This window comes from Canis lupus, chromosome 2, assembly GCF_048164855.1.
Source record: "Canis lupus baileyi chromosome 2, mCanLup2.hap1, whole genome shotgun sequence".
Taxonomy (NCBI): domain Eukaryota; kingdom Metazoa; phylum Chordata; class Mammalia; order Carnivora; family Canidae; genus Canis; species Canis lupus.
The window spans coordinates 12,631,723-12,644,199 of NC_132839.1; the positions used below are offsets into that span (position 1 = coordinate 12,631,723).

The window sequence follows — 12,477 nt, forward strand, 5'->3', positions numbered from 1 at the left end:
CCTGTGTCATCTACCTTTCATCCGTCTATTTAATTACATGCTTGGTAAATGACTTGCACTTTCAGCCAGCTTGCTTTCCTTCACATTGAAATTCTATGATACCAGGAAGCTGCCACTATATTCATCTTTCTTGCGAAATACTCTAATTTGGCACCTGCTAATAGATATTGTGGCTGCCTAGAAAGTCCCAAATTTGTTGCATAGATTCTTAGAGGTGACTCTGTCTGACCAGCCTGCTACTGTATGAACTGGAAAGAATAAATCTGAGAAAATCCATAGCATTTATCTTGATTCGCCATTGTGGGAGCAGAAGGCTGTGTAACAGTAATGTTTACAGGCTGTGGTTTCAAATACTGTGGCATGCTTCATTGTGCTGGTGAAAAATATCGACCGTGAACATCATAATGAGTTGAGTAGGATCTGAACCATGTCAGACAATTGAAATTCTCACAGAGCACATGTTTTTACAGAGGCTGCAGAGCTTTGTTTCTAGATACCTTCCTTTTTATTGAATCAACAACTATATATAACATACATGCTTAGTCTTGCTTTTCCACATAAATCATTCAATGACTAGGGTTAATTGAAAAAGAAATACGAACTACGTTTCTAGAAAATGCCAAGACTGATCATTCTTACTTTGTTATTTGGAATTTGTATGCTAATCTCTAAGTGCATAAATATACATGTGGTTGGATTATAGCATGTGATTAGATTAATGCATTTTTTTCTGTCATAATAAGTGAAAGCAGAGCAGAGCCCAGGAAGAAAAGTATCCACTAACACTATTGGCTGACTAATTCATCTAGAGCCTGATCAGAGCAGTCTTCCCAAAGACTCAGGCAGGGCCTCATTGTTTTGTGTGAAGTTTTGCTTTAGTTCTCCGATATAATCCCCTCTCGGGGGTCACCTATCATCATCCAGTTAGTTAAGACAATGTGAACAATGAAGAGTTTCACTTCTCCAATCTTTCTGTCCATATGAGGTCTCTACTACACGTGATACTGCAAATTTCTTAAAGGGGAAATTTAGGAGTTGAGAAGTTCCTATTTGTTAGCATTTTAATGAACTTGGAATAATTTTCTTTTGGAAATACACTAAGTTATTTGTTATTAAGGACAGAATGTTTGTGCGTCTCCCCCACCTGTCAAAGTCACATGTTGAAGCTCTAACCTCCAGTGTGACTGTATTTGGAGATGGGACCTCTAAGGAAATAATTAGAGTTAAATGAAATCATGAGGGGGAAGAGTCATGATCTGATAGGTTTAGATAAAATCAGTATCTTTATTTTTTTAATATTTTTAATTTTTTAAAATTTAAATTCCATGAATTAACATACAATGTATTATTGGTTTCAGAGGTAGAGTTCAGTGATTCATCAGTCTTATATAATACCTAGTGCTCATTACATCACATGCCCTCCTTAATGTCCATCACCTAGTTACCCCAACCCTCCACCCCCCTACTTTCCAGAGACCCTCAGTTTGTTTCCTATGATTAAGAGTCTCTTACGGTTTATCTCCCTCTCTGATTTAATTGTCTCCCTCTCTTGTTTAATTTTTTCCTCTCTTCCCCTATGATCTTCTGTTTTGTTTCTTAAATTTCACATATGAGTGGGATCATATGATAATTGTCTTTCTCTGATGGATTTATTTCACTTAGCATAATACCCTCTAGTTCCATCCATGTCATTGCAAATGGCAAGATTTCATTTTTTTTTTTTTTGATGGCTGACTAGTATTCAACTTTTTGAGGAACCTCCATACTGTTTTCCAGAGTGGCTACACCAGCTTGCATTCTCACCAGTAGGGTAAGAGGGTTCTCCTTTCTCTGCATCCTCACCACATCTGCCATTTCCCGAGTTATTCATTTTAGCCATTCTGACTGGTGTGAGGTGGTATCTCATTGTGGTTTTGATTTGTATTTCCCTGACACCAAGGGATGGGAACAGACCTCAATATCATAAAAGCCATACATGAAAAGCCCACAGTGAATATCATTCTCAATGGAGAAAAACTGAGAGCTTTTCCCCTAAGGTCAGGAACACAGGAAGATTGTCCACTATCACCACAGCTATTCAACACAGTACTAGAAGTGCTAGTCTCAGCAATCAGACAACAAAAAGAAATAAAAGGCATCTGAATTGGAAAAGAAGTCAAACTCACTCTTTGTAGACAACATGATACTCTATATGGAAAACCCAAAAGGCCACATCTGAAAATTGCTAGAACTCATACAGGAATTCAGCAACCTGGCAGGATATAAAATCAATGCACAGAAATCAGTTGCATTTCTATGCACTAACAATGAGATAGAAGAAAGAGAAATTTTAAGGAGTTGGTCCCATTTACAATTTCACCCAAAACCATAAGATACTGAGGAATAAACCAAAGAGGCAAAGGATCTGTACCCAGAAAACCATAGAGAGAGAAAAAAAAAAAAGAAAAAGAAAAAAGAAAACAATAGAGCAGTCATGAAAGAAATTGAAGAAGATGCAAAGAAATCGAAAAATGTTCCATGTTCATGGATTAGAAGAACAGATATTGTTAAAATGTCTATGCTACCTAGAGCAAAATATACATTCAGTGCAATTCCTATCAAAATACTCTCAACTTATTTCACAGAGTTGGAACAAATAATCCTAAAATTTGTATGGAACCAGAGAAGACCCCAAATAGCCAAAGGAATGTTGAAAAAGAAAACCAAAACTGGTGGCATCACAATTCTGGAGCTCAATCTGTATTACAAAGCTGTAATCATTAAGACAGAGTGGTACTGGGACAAAAAAAGACACCTAGATCAATGTAACAGAATAGAGAATCCAGAAATGGACCCTCAACTCTATGGTCAACTAATCTTTGACAAAGCAGGAAAAATATCCAGTGGAAAAAAGACGGTCTCTTCAACAAACGGTGCTGGAAAACCGGACAGCCACTTGCAGAAGAGTGAAATTGGACCATTCATTTCCTCACACACTACACAGAAAGCAACTCAAAATGGATGTGAGATCTAAATGTGAGACAGGAATCCATCAGAATCCTAGAGGAGAACACAGGAAGCAATCTCTGTGACCTTGGCCACAGCAAGTTCTTACTAGACACATCTCCAAAGGCAAGGGAAACAAGCAAAAATGAACTCTTAGGACTTGGTCAAGATAAAAAGCTTCTGCACAGCTAGGGAAATAGTCAACAAAATTAAAAGACAACCAATAGAATGGGAGAAGATATTTGCAAATGACATATCAGATAAAGGGCTAGTATCCAAGATGTATAAAGAACTTATTAAACTCAACACCCAAAGAACAAATAATCCAATCAAGAAATGGGCAGAAGACATGACCAGACATTTCTCCAAAGAGGACCTGCACATGGCCAACAGACATGTGAAAAATCCAGAGCGCTTGCTAGCTCTCTCTCTCTCTCTCCCTTTCTCTCCTTCTGTCTGCATAAATGTAGAATGAAGAGGTCCTGTGAGCACACAGCAAGAAGTGTGTGTTTTCTTTCTTCAGAAGAAAACCTATCTTGCTGGCACTGTGATTTTGGATTTCACAGCCTCCAGAGCTACGAGAAATAAACTTCTGTTATTTAAGCTACTCAATCTACGATATTTTGTTCTGGGGCCCCAGGCAGGCTCCTACACCCGTAAACTTGTATGAAATGTGAGAAAATAGGAAATTTAGGGACAAGGGTGGCTGTGGCACGTTATCAGTGTGGTAATTAAGATCTCAGACACTAGAGTCATTCAGAACAGCTTTCTCATTTTCCTTGTTTTGTCACCTCTCCAGACTTTAGTTTCTTCATTTGCATAATTGGAACAGTAATGGATTCTTCCTAATGAGACTGATCATTTGTGTAATAGAGTCACGGCAGGCCCTGAAGTGCTCAGTTAATATTAGCTATTATTACCATTACTATGAATGAAAATAGACAAAACATTGCGTCAATTTCATGTACCGAAAATGAACAGATGTGTTTATTATCTTTCATAAACTAAAATCACAAATGCTATACTCATAAAAGATTTGTTACAACTCTGATTTAATAGTACAAGTGAAACCAAGTTCTTCTTTTTCTTTTGGAATTGTATTGGTGGCAGAAATAGTTGATTTTTCTGCAATTTTTTAATAGTATACTAAAATGGCTTTTTTTTCCAGTGTAGGTCCGATGGTGTGGTAAGTACCTAATAACATATTCCTTATTCTGAAGAATAATTATCTGTTTTGATAGCAAGATATTTGCAAACTCATTGCAACTAACTTCTTGAAAGTGACACAAGTCACACAATAAACGGATAATCATTAAGGCATGTGGAGAACACCTATGTTCCAGTCAAAGCTGTTGGAACACTGATGTTGTGTTAGAAATGGGCAGAACCTGGGGAGGAAGGGTCCCCCCAGCCAGTCTAGCCCCATGGAAACGAGAAGCCTGCAGAGGTTTGGAATGTGGTACGTAAACTATAATAGTGACCAAACCTAGACTTTTGAAAGAATGGGGATAAGAAACCTTCTGGGTATCTGTCTACCGAGGCAATTGAGTTTCTTATTTCACGACTTGGCAAAATTATATTTGCTGTTAATAGAATCACGTGCAAAAGCCAGTAAAAGAGAAAAACCCAGCACATCCATCGTTTCCCGACTTGCAGAAAATTTGTGGTTGATGGTTAATCTAACACCCCAAAAAAACAGTTTTTGATAATGGGTCAGTGGCAGGAGCCCTGCCTTGGAGTCGTGGAATGTTTCCACCAAATTTTATTAGAGAATGCCTTTTCCTGAGAAACTAATTAATTAAGGAAAGACCAGACAAATAAACTGCTATCCTTCGGAACGGACAGGACTGCAGAGAAGGGCAGCCTGAAGACTAATGAATTACTTAGTCTCTTCCACTCGGAGACATGTCCTTTGATTAGTGTCCAGGGCTGTTTGCGAGGGGACCCACAGTTTATGGCTCTGTCCCTTTCTGAGCTTTGTAAGAGGTAAGACACATTGGTCAGTATTTCTCACAAACCAAGTGTATTTCTTCCAATTATCACAACTAAAATCGACACCAAGCAATTTAGAGGAGAAACTAATTTAACCTTCAAGCATTTCAAGGTGCTCTTTAAACTGCTTAATGTAGATCTCCGTATCACAATGATTGACAAAGAATTATCAGTGTCACCATAGGAACCAGAAGTGCTTTATACAGTCCTAAAAGGATCTGACACATTTTTCAAAAGACAGACCCCACTGTTACCACCTGCGGTTAAGAGGTTTCAGTTCTTTGGTGGCTCTTATCTCTAGCAGTCCTTGATCTTCATATTTTAAGGTGTGTTTCACTGGTGAGAGGAAGAAAACCCCTTTTCTATTGTTCAATAGTTTCCCTGTTTATCTCAGCCTTACAAATGACAGTTGAGGTGACTGCCTATCCCATTTGGTTTCAGGTGTGGCTCTAGTTCAAGACTCTTTGAATACTAACAGGCTGGCTAGAATGCTGCCAATGAGCCCAGACACTTCGTAGGGAGCGGAACTGAAAGCCAGAGTCCTATTATAAACACAAATGCTCCCTTTATGCTGAACTCTGGGCAGTTGGGACTTGGACAACAGTTGAAACCTTTGCCTTCAACCTTGAGAATAAAATCATGAGAGTAAGAAAGCAAAGGGCCTCTATTTCCTGGAGGCCATGATGTAGGATTCCAAAATGGATGTTTGCTTCTCTCCCATTCTCCCCGCCACCAAATGTGCAGGATCAGCTATGCTCTCCCATGAATTCAAAGAATCTTGTTACAAAAGGCAAATATTTTTCTTCGGGTGAGTAAATAAACATAACAAATCTGAGCAAATATCAATTCATAATTCCTTCGGTGCTACATTCCATGTGCTCTAAAGCTCTTTCTTGAGTTCGGGTAGAGAGGTTTACATTTTTTTTGTTGTTGTTCAGGCAGGTTTTTTGTTTGTTTGTTTGTTTTTTGCCTTTTTTTTTTTTTTTAAATACATGAATTAAAGCAATAAATTAACTAGACTGAGGTTGGGTGAGTCTAAATAATTAGTCTACAGCCATCCTAAGTCTGACTTAGGTTTTTTTGACTAATGCTGCTTATCAGCTTCATTTGGTCACCAGCATGGGCAAACATCCCCCTGATGTGGGAAGTGACTCAGAAGTCAGAATTATTCAGACTATGTTGCTCAGTGACACCAGTCTCTCTCTTTTGTTCTGAAAAATTCCAACCCTCCAGAAATGTTGAAAGAATAGCACAATGAACACTCATAGAACTCTTTACTTAAATTCACAAATGGTTAAATTGATAACATTTGTGTGCTCTTTATTATCTATCATCTATCTATTATCTATCTATCTATCTATCTATCTATCTATCTATTATTTATCTACATAAATATATATCCTTTCTGATCTCCTTTTTTCTTTGAGCCATTTGAAAATAAAGTTAACATCATGTTACTCCTCTTCTAAATATCTCAGTATTAGTCATCTAAGAACAGACATTTTCCTACATTATCACAATGCTATTTTCATTCCCAAGAATTTAAAAAATGATGTAATACACAACAATTTCTTAGATAGAATACAGATTAAAATTTTTTAATTATCCTTTCAATGTCCTTTATAGCTTTTCAAAATCCAGTCAATGTTCATGTATTACTTTTAGTTGTGATATATTTTTAGCCTTCCTTAATTTGAAATCACTTTCTACAAAAAAATTTTTATTTATTTATTTATTTAGAAAGAGAGAGAGCAGAAAGAGGAGAGCCAGAGGGGGAGAGAGAGAGAGAATCTCAAGCAGAGAATTATAAAGATTAACCAGATAAAGGGGCAATTTTATTAATATAAATTTATTTTATAATTTCAAAATTATAGCAAACAAAAATACCAATTTTGTAAAAGCAGATTATTGTGAAGTGTCAAGATGTTTTTAATAAACCATTCTGGAAGCCTGAAAGTGATGTAAATGACGTTTGTTTGTTTGTTTGTTTTTTTTGAGTTTAAAAATATAACAATATTTTTAAAATAGCTTGTATTCCTTATCAATAAATGTGATAGATTACGAGTAATCTAAACCTAAAATGATGGTTAGAGCTAATTATAATTTAATGTTAGCAATGTGTTATGAATTTGCTTGTTCTTGGGAAAGTGACATAAGCAGATATACCTCAGTTTTGCCTGGCATATAATTCAACATAAACCACATTTGTTGCCATAAAAATGTATAGTTTTTGTTTGGATCAACTGCTATAGGCCTGATTTTGAATAAGATTAATATAGAAATAACTATTCTTGTTCAGCACCATATTCAAATGTATATGAAAAAAATACATGTAAGCTTCACATAAAAGTACTGGACCAGGTAGCACTGATGAAGGGCTTAAAGGTTTCTGATGTGTTAAAGCCAGAGTCCTGTGATGGACCACAGGCCTCTATTCTTTCCTTAGCCTCTTTTCTTTCTATTTTCCTCTTGATTCAGCCCACCAGGCATGCTCCATGCTTCACAAGGATTTTTTCTGTTTCTGTTTATTCCTGAATTCTGAGACCTGAGAATTGTTCTCAACATATAATATGCACTCTGGAAATATTTGTTAAATTAGTAAATACTATACTTTAAAATAAAGATATGCATGTTTTATATATAAAATATATAGTATTTATTTTAAAAAGTGAAATTCATGTCAAATGTTTGCAAACTCTCTTGAAGGGCTAAGTAGAACCCTAGGGTTTTACAAGCTTAGTTTGAAACCAATTGCTAAAGTCTTTATTCTTCCCCTTATTTCTAGAAATTGAGGGTCACGTAGAAAGCCCAGGAGTGAGGTGAGGAAAGCAAACTTGTGACATCCTTCTAACCTGTTTCTTTCAACAAAAGGTATCACAAAATATGTCACTGCTATATATCAATATTCTCACCTGTTTGATTCCATTCTAAATATAAATAAAAATTATAAAACCACCTTATTTCTCCCTCTAATACAACTTAAAGCTGCATTATTAAGAAATTATAGAACAGTTCCCTTCCTAAGCTTTATGCAGATTATTAGAACTGGAATGGCTTTTAGTCATCATCAAATACAGATGCCTCATTTCCAGGTTAGACGACAGGTCTCGAGAAGTTGCATCTTGCTCTGAATCATCTAGCCAATGAGTAGAAACCAACCAAGATTAAAACCAGTGTTTTTGGAGCACAGTTGAATTCTCTCTTCAATATGTTAATGAAATGACATGCTCTGGTTTTATAACAACATGGAGCCATTTAAAAATAGAACAATAGTATAGTGGCTCATCCCTTCATAAAAAGGGCTGGCTTAGAGAAAGGATCACACTAAAAGGACACGTTCAGGTGTCCTCCTGCACTGAAAGGCCAGTCTTCTATCTAGTCTGTTCAGATGAAGAGTCCAAGAACCCACTCAAACACTATTTTCATCACCCTTGTATTCAGATTCACTGAAGAACTTGGCATTCTTTAAAAGAAAATTTTTTGTCAAGGAAGAGGGAGGTACACCAAACTTGTAAGAAGAATTGGACTTAAAAAAGGGGAATATCATTCAATTTTCTTTTTGTTGCACCAGTGAAAGCAATACTGACAAGATAGAATCAACAGTATGCCAGCTGATAAGTTCTCTGATATCCTCCAATATAATATTTGCATTGTAGAAGAGAGCTTCAAAGCAGGTAAAAATGTGGAGGAGATCTGAATATAATCATGTTTAAGAGCAGTTTTGAAGATTAAATACTTTCTGGTTTTCAGAGTCTCATTAGTTTCATTTTTCAAAATATGTAGGTAAGGAAATATGAATGTGGCTTTTCATCAGTGGAAAATCATTATGAAATTGTATTGGAAAAAATCAATTTTTAAATTTTTTTCCGGGCAGCCCGGGTGGCTCAGCGGTTTAGCGCCACCTTCAGCCCAGGGCCTGATCCTGGAGACCCAGGATCGAGTCCCACGTCTGGCTCCCTGCGTGGAGCCTGCTTCTCCCTCTGCCTGTGTCTCTGCCTCTCTTCTCTCTCTGTGTGTGTCTCTCATGAATGAATAAATAAAATCTTAAAAATAAAATAAAATAAATTTTTTCCCAATACATTCAGATCCAGAAAATTATTTAATGTTATAAAACCCATATTTAAATATCCAAATAATTTGTAGAAAAGCTAAAATAAAAAAAGAACTTCAAATGAAGTGTAAGTTTGTGAAGATTTGTCTTCTCCATATATTATCCTGCCATAAACCTTTCTAGGGTGGGAAGGAGAGCCTCAGACCAGGAGGGCTGTGGGAGAATGTAATGGTACCCGCATCTGTGGAGTACATACCCAGACTTGGTCTTTCTCTGTGTCATTAGCCAACATCTTGTGAAATATAAATAAAAATGCATTTTTGCTTATGTACACTTAAGTAATATTAATGTTTTCAAGTTTGTTCATTTAAAATACTATTTTTATTTTACCTTTGTTTTTTTCTATTTTTTCCCCTAGGGATTAAAAACGATGCACAAGAATATACTAGTGATATGAAGAATGTAACAATATGGGAGGATAAAGAGTAAACTAAATACTTCCTTCTGGATTCTGTTTTCTGTCCAACCCCACCCCTGTCCTCAAACCTCTTCACTCTTACATCATACTCAGAAGCAAATCTCTGGAATGGCTTTGTTTTTAGTTCCAGTGGTTGAATTTTGAAATGGAAGGGAGAATGGAGAAATAGTAAAACAGACTATTAGAAGTCTAGATTCACATAGATGCTTAGTATTCCCACTAGAACTATTGGCCTGCCTTTGAAAGTACAAAATCATAAAACAACTTTGGAAAATCATATTGTATAATATACTGAAGTTGACCTAGCCATTCCCTATAAAAACTTTGGGATTAGAAATGAGACAAGAATTCTTGTACTCATCACTTCTATTCAACTTTATATTATAGTTCTAGCTAGAGAAATAAGCTTTAAAAAAGAAAGTGTCATTGGAAAATAATAAATTAAATTGTCACTATTAGTGGATGTTGCATTTCTTCATATAGAAAATCTCGTCTATAGATATGGTTAGTATAAAAACAATCGGTTTTATTTCAAACCAATTTAAATGTCCTTTATAAAAAGCATCAAGAAGTATTAGGCAAATCTTCAAAAAAGAAAACTAAAAAACATTAAGATGATCATAGACTGAAATATGTGGAAGAATGTTCATCGATGAAGACTCAATACTTTGAAGATATCAATTTCCCCTAAATGAATCTATAGACTCATTGCATTTTCACTCAAAATCTCAGTATTTTTTCTGTGTGTGTATGTAAATTAAAAAGCTGATTCTACAATTTATATGCTGAATCAGAGAGCCCCAAAGAGCCAAGACAATCTTTAAAGAAGGACAAAACTGAGAAATGCAAACTACTGAATATCAAGGCTTAACATGAAGTTAGAACAATTAAGACATTGACCTTGTACAAATTATACCCGAAAACCCACTGTAAATAAATAGAAAAACCAGAAAGATTCGCACACAGATGTTATGTGACACAGTCAGCACAGCAGAGCAGTGGGGAAAGAACTGTTCTTTCAATGAGGTGCTGGGTATATTCAATATCTGTGCACAGTGGGGGCGGGAACTTGACAAGCTCATCTCCTCTCACCCTACACAGCACACAGAGCAATTCCAGGTGGATTGTAATTATAATTGTGGAAGGCTAAGAAAGATGTCATTTGCCAGATAATATACAAGAGTGTATTTTTGACCCTAGGATAATCATAGATTTCTTAAACTCAGTTGCAAAAATCACTAACCATAAGGGGGTAAGATTGATAAATTAAAATATATTGAAATTAGAAACAGCCACCAAAACATCCTTTTCATAGACTGAACAGGTAAGCCATTGTCCATGTTTTAAAAAATCAAGATCTGTGAATGTTTTTATTCCCTACACACCTCTTTTGTTTATTTTTTTTTAGACAGGATCATCTCTTACATTTATTGGCAAATGTTAATTATGTTAATTTTTAAACGGTTTCCATTTTTTCACAGATTTTCATGTTTCTGTTTGCAGAGTTTCTTCCTTTCATTATGTTTGGGTTTTGTAAATGCTAGGATTGTTGCATGTTCATTTCACACTGGCATTTAAAACTTCCTGATTTCCCATTTGTCAATGAAGGTTCTGATTACAGCAACTTCCCTCTCACTATCGTGAAAGAAGATAAGTTTCTGCCTCCTGGATGGGAAGGGCAGGCGGGGTGTCTTTTCATTTTGTGAGTTTGCCCTGTATCCGGTAAATACCATGAATCTGGCGATTTCCTTTGCCTCTGCAACCCCATTTCCTGCATTCATTGCTTTAGTCCAGAAGTAAATGCTACTCTTTACTTCTCAACTATTCACCATAAGCAGAAGTGGAGAAAAGGGCTGCCCTACCATGTTGCTAAATTCATCTTCCCCAGTTCTCTTGGTGATCACCACCAAGCCCTGTCCACTGTTTGGATCTGTGTCCTCTTCATTTGGAGCATCCTTCAAATTTCATAGAATTCTTCTACTTTCCATGTTTCAGCCTATGCTTTCTCCAATCTTCATGGCTGGTCTCAGGGCACGTTACCTACGTGGTCCCACAGGGCCTGGCACTCAGAAGAGCCTTCTGCTAAGTTTAACGTTGCCATCTTGAAATTCTTAACGATTTTTAAACAAGGTGCTGGATTTTCATTTTGCACTGGGACTTCTCAAACATGTAGCTGGGCCTGTCTAATATGGCTTTCATCACAATCTTGATTCCTTAATTGGTTTTAGGATTCCTCAAACATTTTCTTCTGCTATAGTATTTTTTCCTACATCCAACGCAATTATATATTTTTTTATTTTGTAAGCTGCATGGAGGTATAAAATGCACTTGTTTTAAGTGTACGGTATAACGAGTATTACTCAGCTTACAGAGTTATGGAAGCAACCACCACTACAATCAAGTTCCAAAACATACCCAGCACTCCACACAGATTTCATGTGCCCATTTCTACTTACTTCCTGTTCTCATCACCAGCCCTGCACTTTTTATATTTTAAAGGAATTTTTAAAAAATATATAAATTCTTAGTGTGTGTGCTCACATGCATGTGTGTCTCGATGCTAAATTTTTCTTCAAGAAAGTTGAAGAACTTTGAAAGAAATGATAGTCTCCAAAGAAGGAATATGTGAAACTATCAATCTGAGCAACCAGTCATCTTTCTTCTCATTTTCTCTCTAATAGGTAATTAATGAGAGGCCATTTTGTGTGAACTTATGTCTGGTGACAAGATAGTGAATAGAATTTGTTTAGAGTTAGGAAGTCCTACCTAAAGAAAACCTTTTTGCTTTTGTTTTCTTTTGGATTATAAAAATTTATTTGAAAATAATGACCATACTACTTAAAATCATAAACTGGCTCATTGGTAAACTCAATAAAACAATAATTAGAGACACATTATACCAAGCAGACTTTTCATTCTTCTTTTGCTTTTAATTTGTATAAAGTATTTACTTGTTCTGATTATAAAACTC

General features: G+C 36.0%; 2 long non-coding RNA genes across 5 annotated transcripts in view; one reads left to right on the forward strand and one right to left on the reverse strand.

The window, feature by feature from the left end:
- Window positions 1-9,926, forward strand: part of LOC140609852 (uncharacterized) — a 55,578-nt gene extending 45,652 nt beyond the window's left edge. The window contains exons 3-4 of one of the 3 annotated variants that reach the window (XR_012011591.1): window positions 7,763-7,848; window positions 9,447-9,926. This is a non-coding gene — a long non-coding RNA (uncharacterized lncRNA). The remainder of the gene's footprint in view (window positions 1-7,762; window positions 7,849-9,446) is intronic. The other 2 variants (XR_012011588.1, XR_012011589.1) reach the window with 2 other exon arrangements.
- The window catches only part of LOC140612345 (uncharacterized), a 218,544-nt gene that overhangs the window by 74,352 nt on the left and 131,715 nt on the right, over window positions 1-12,477 (reverse strand). The window lies entirely within an intron of this gene.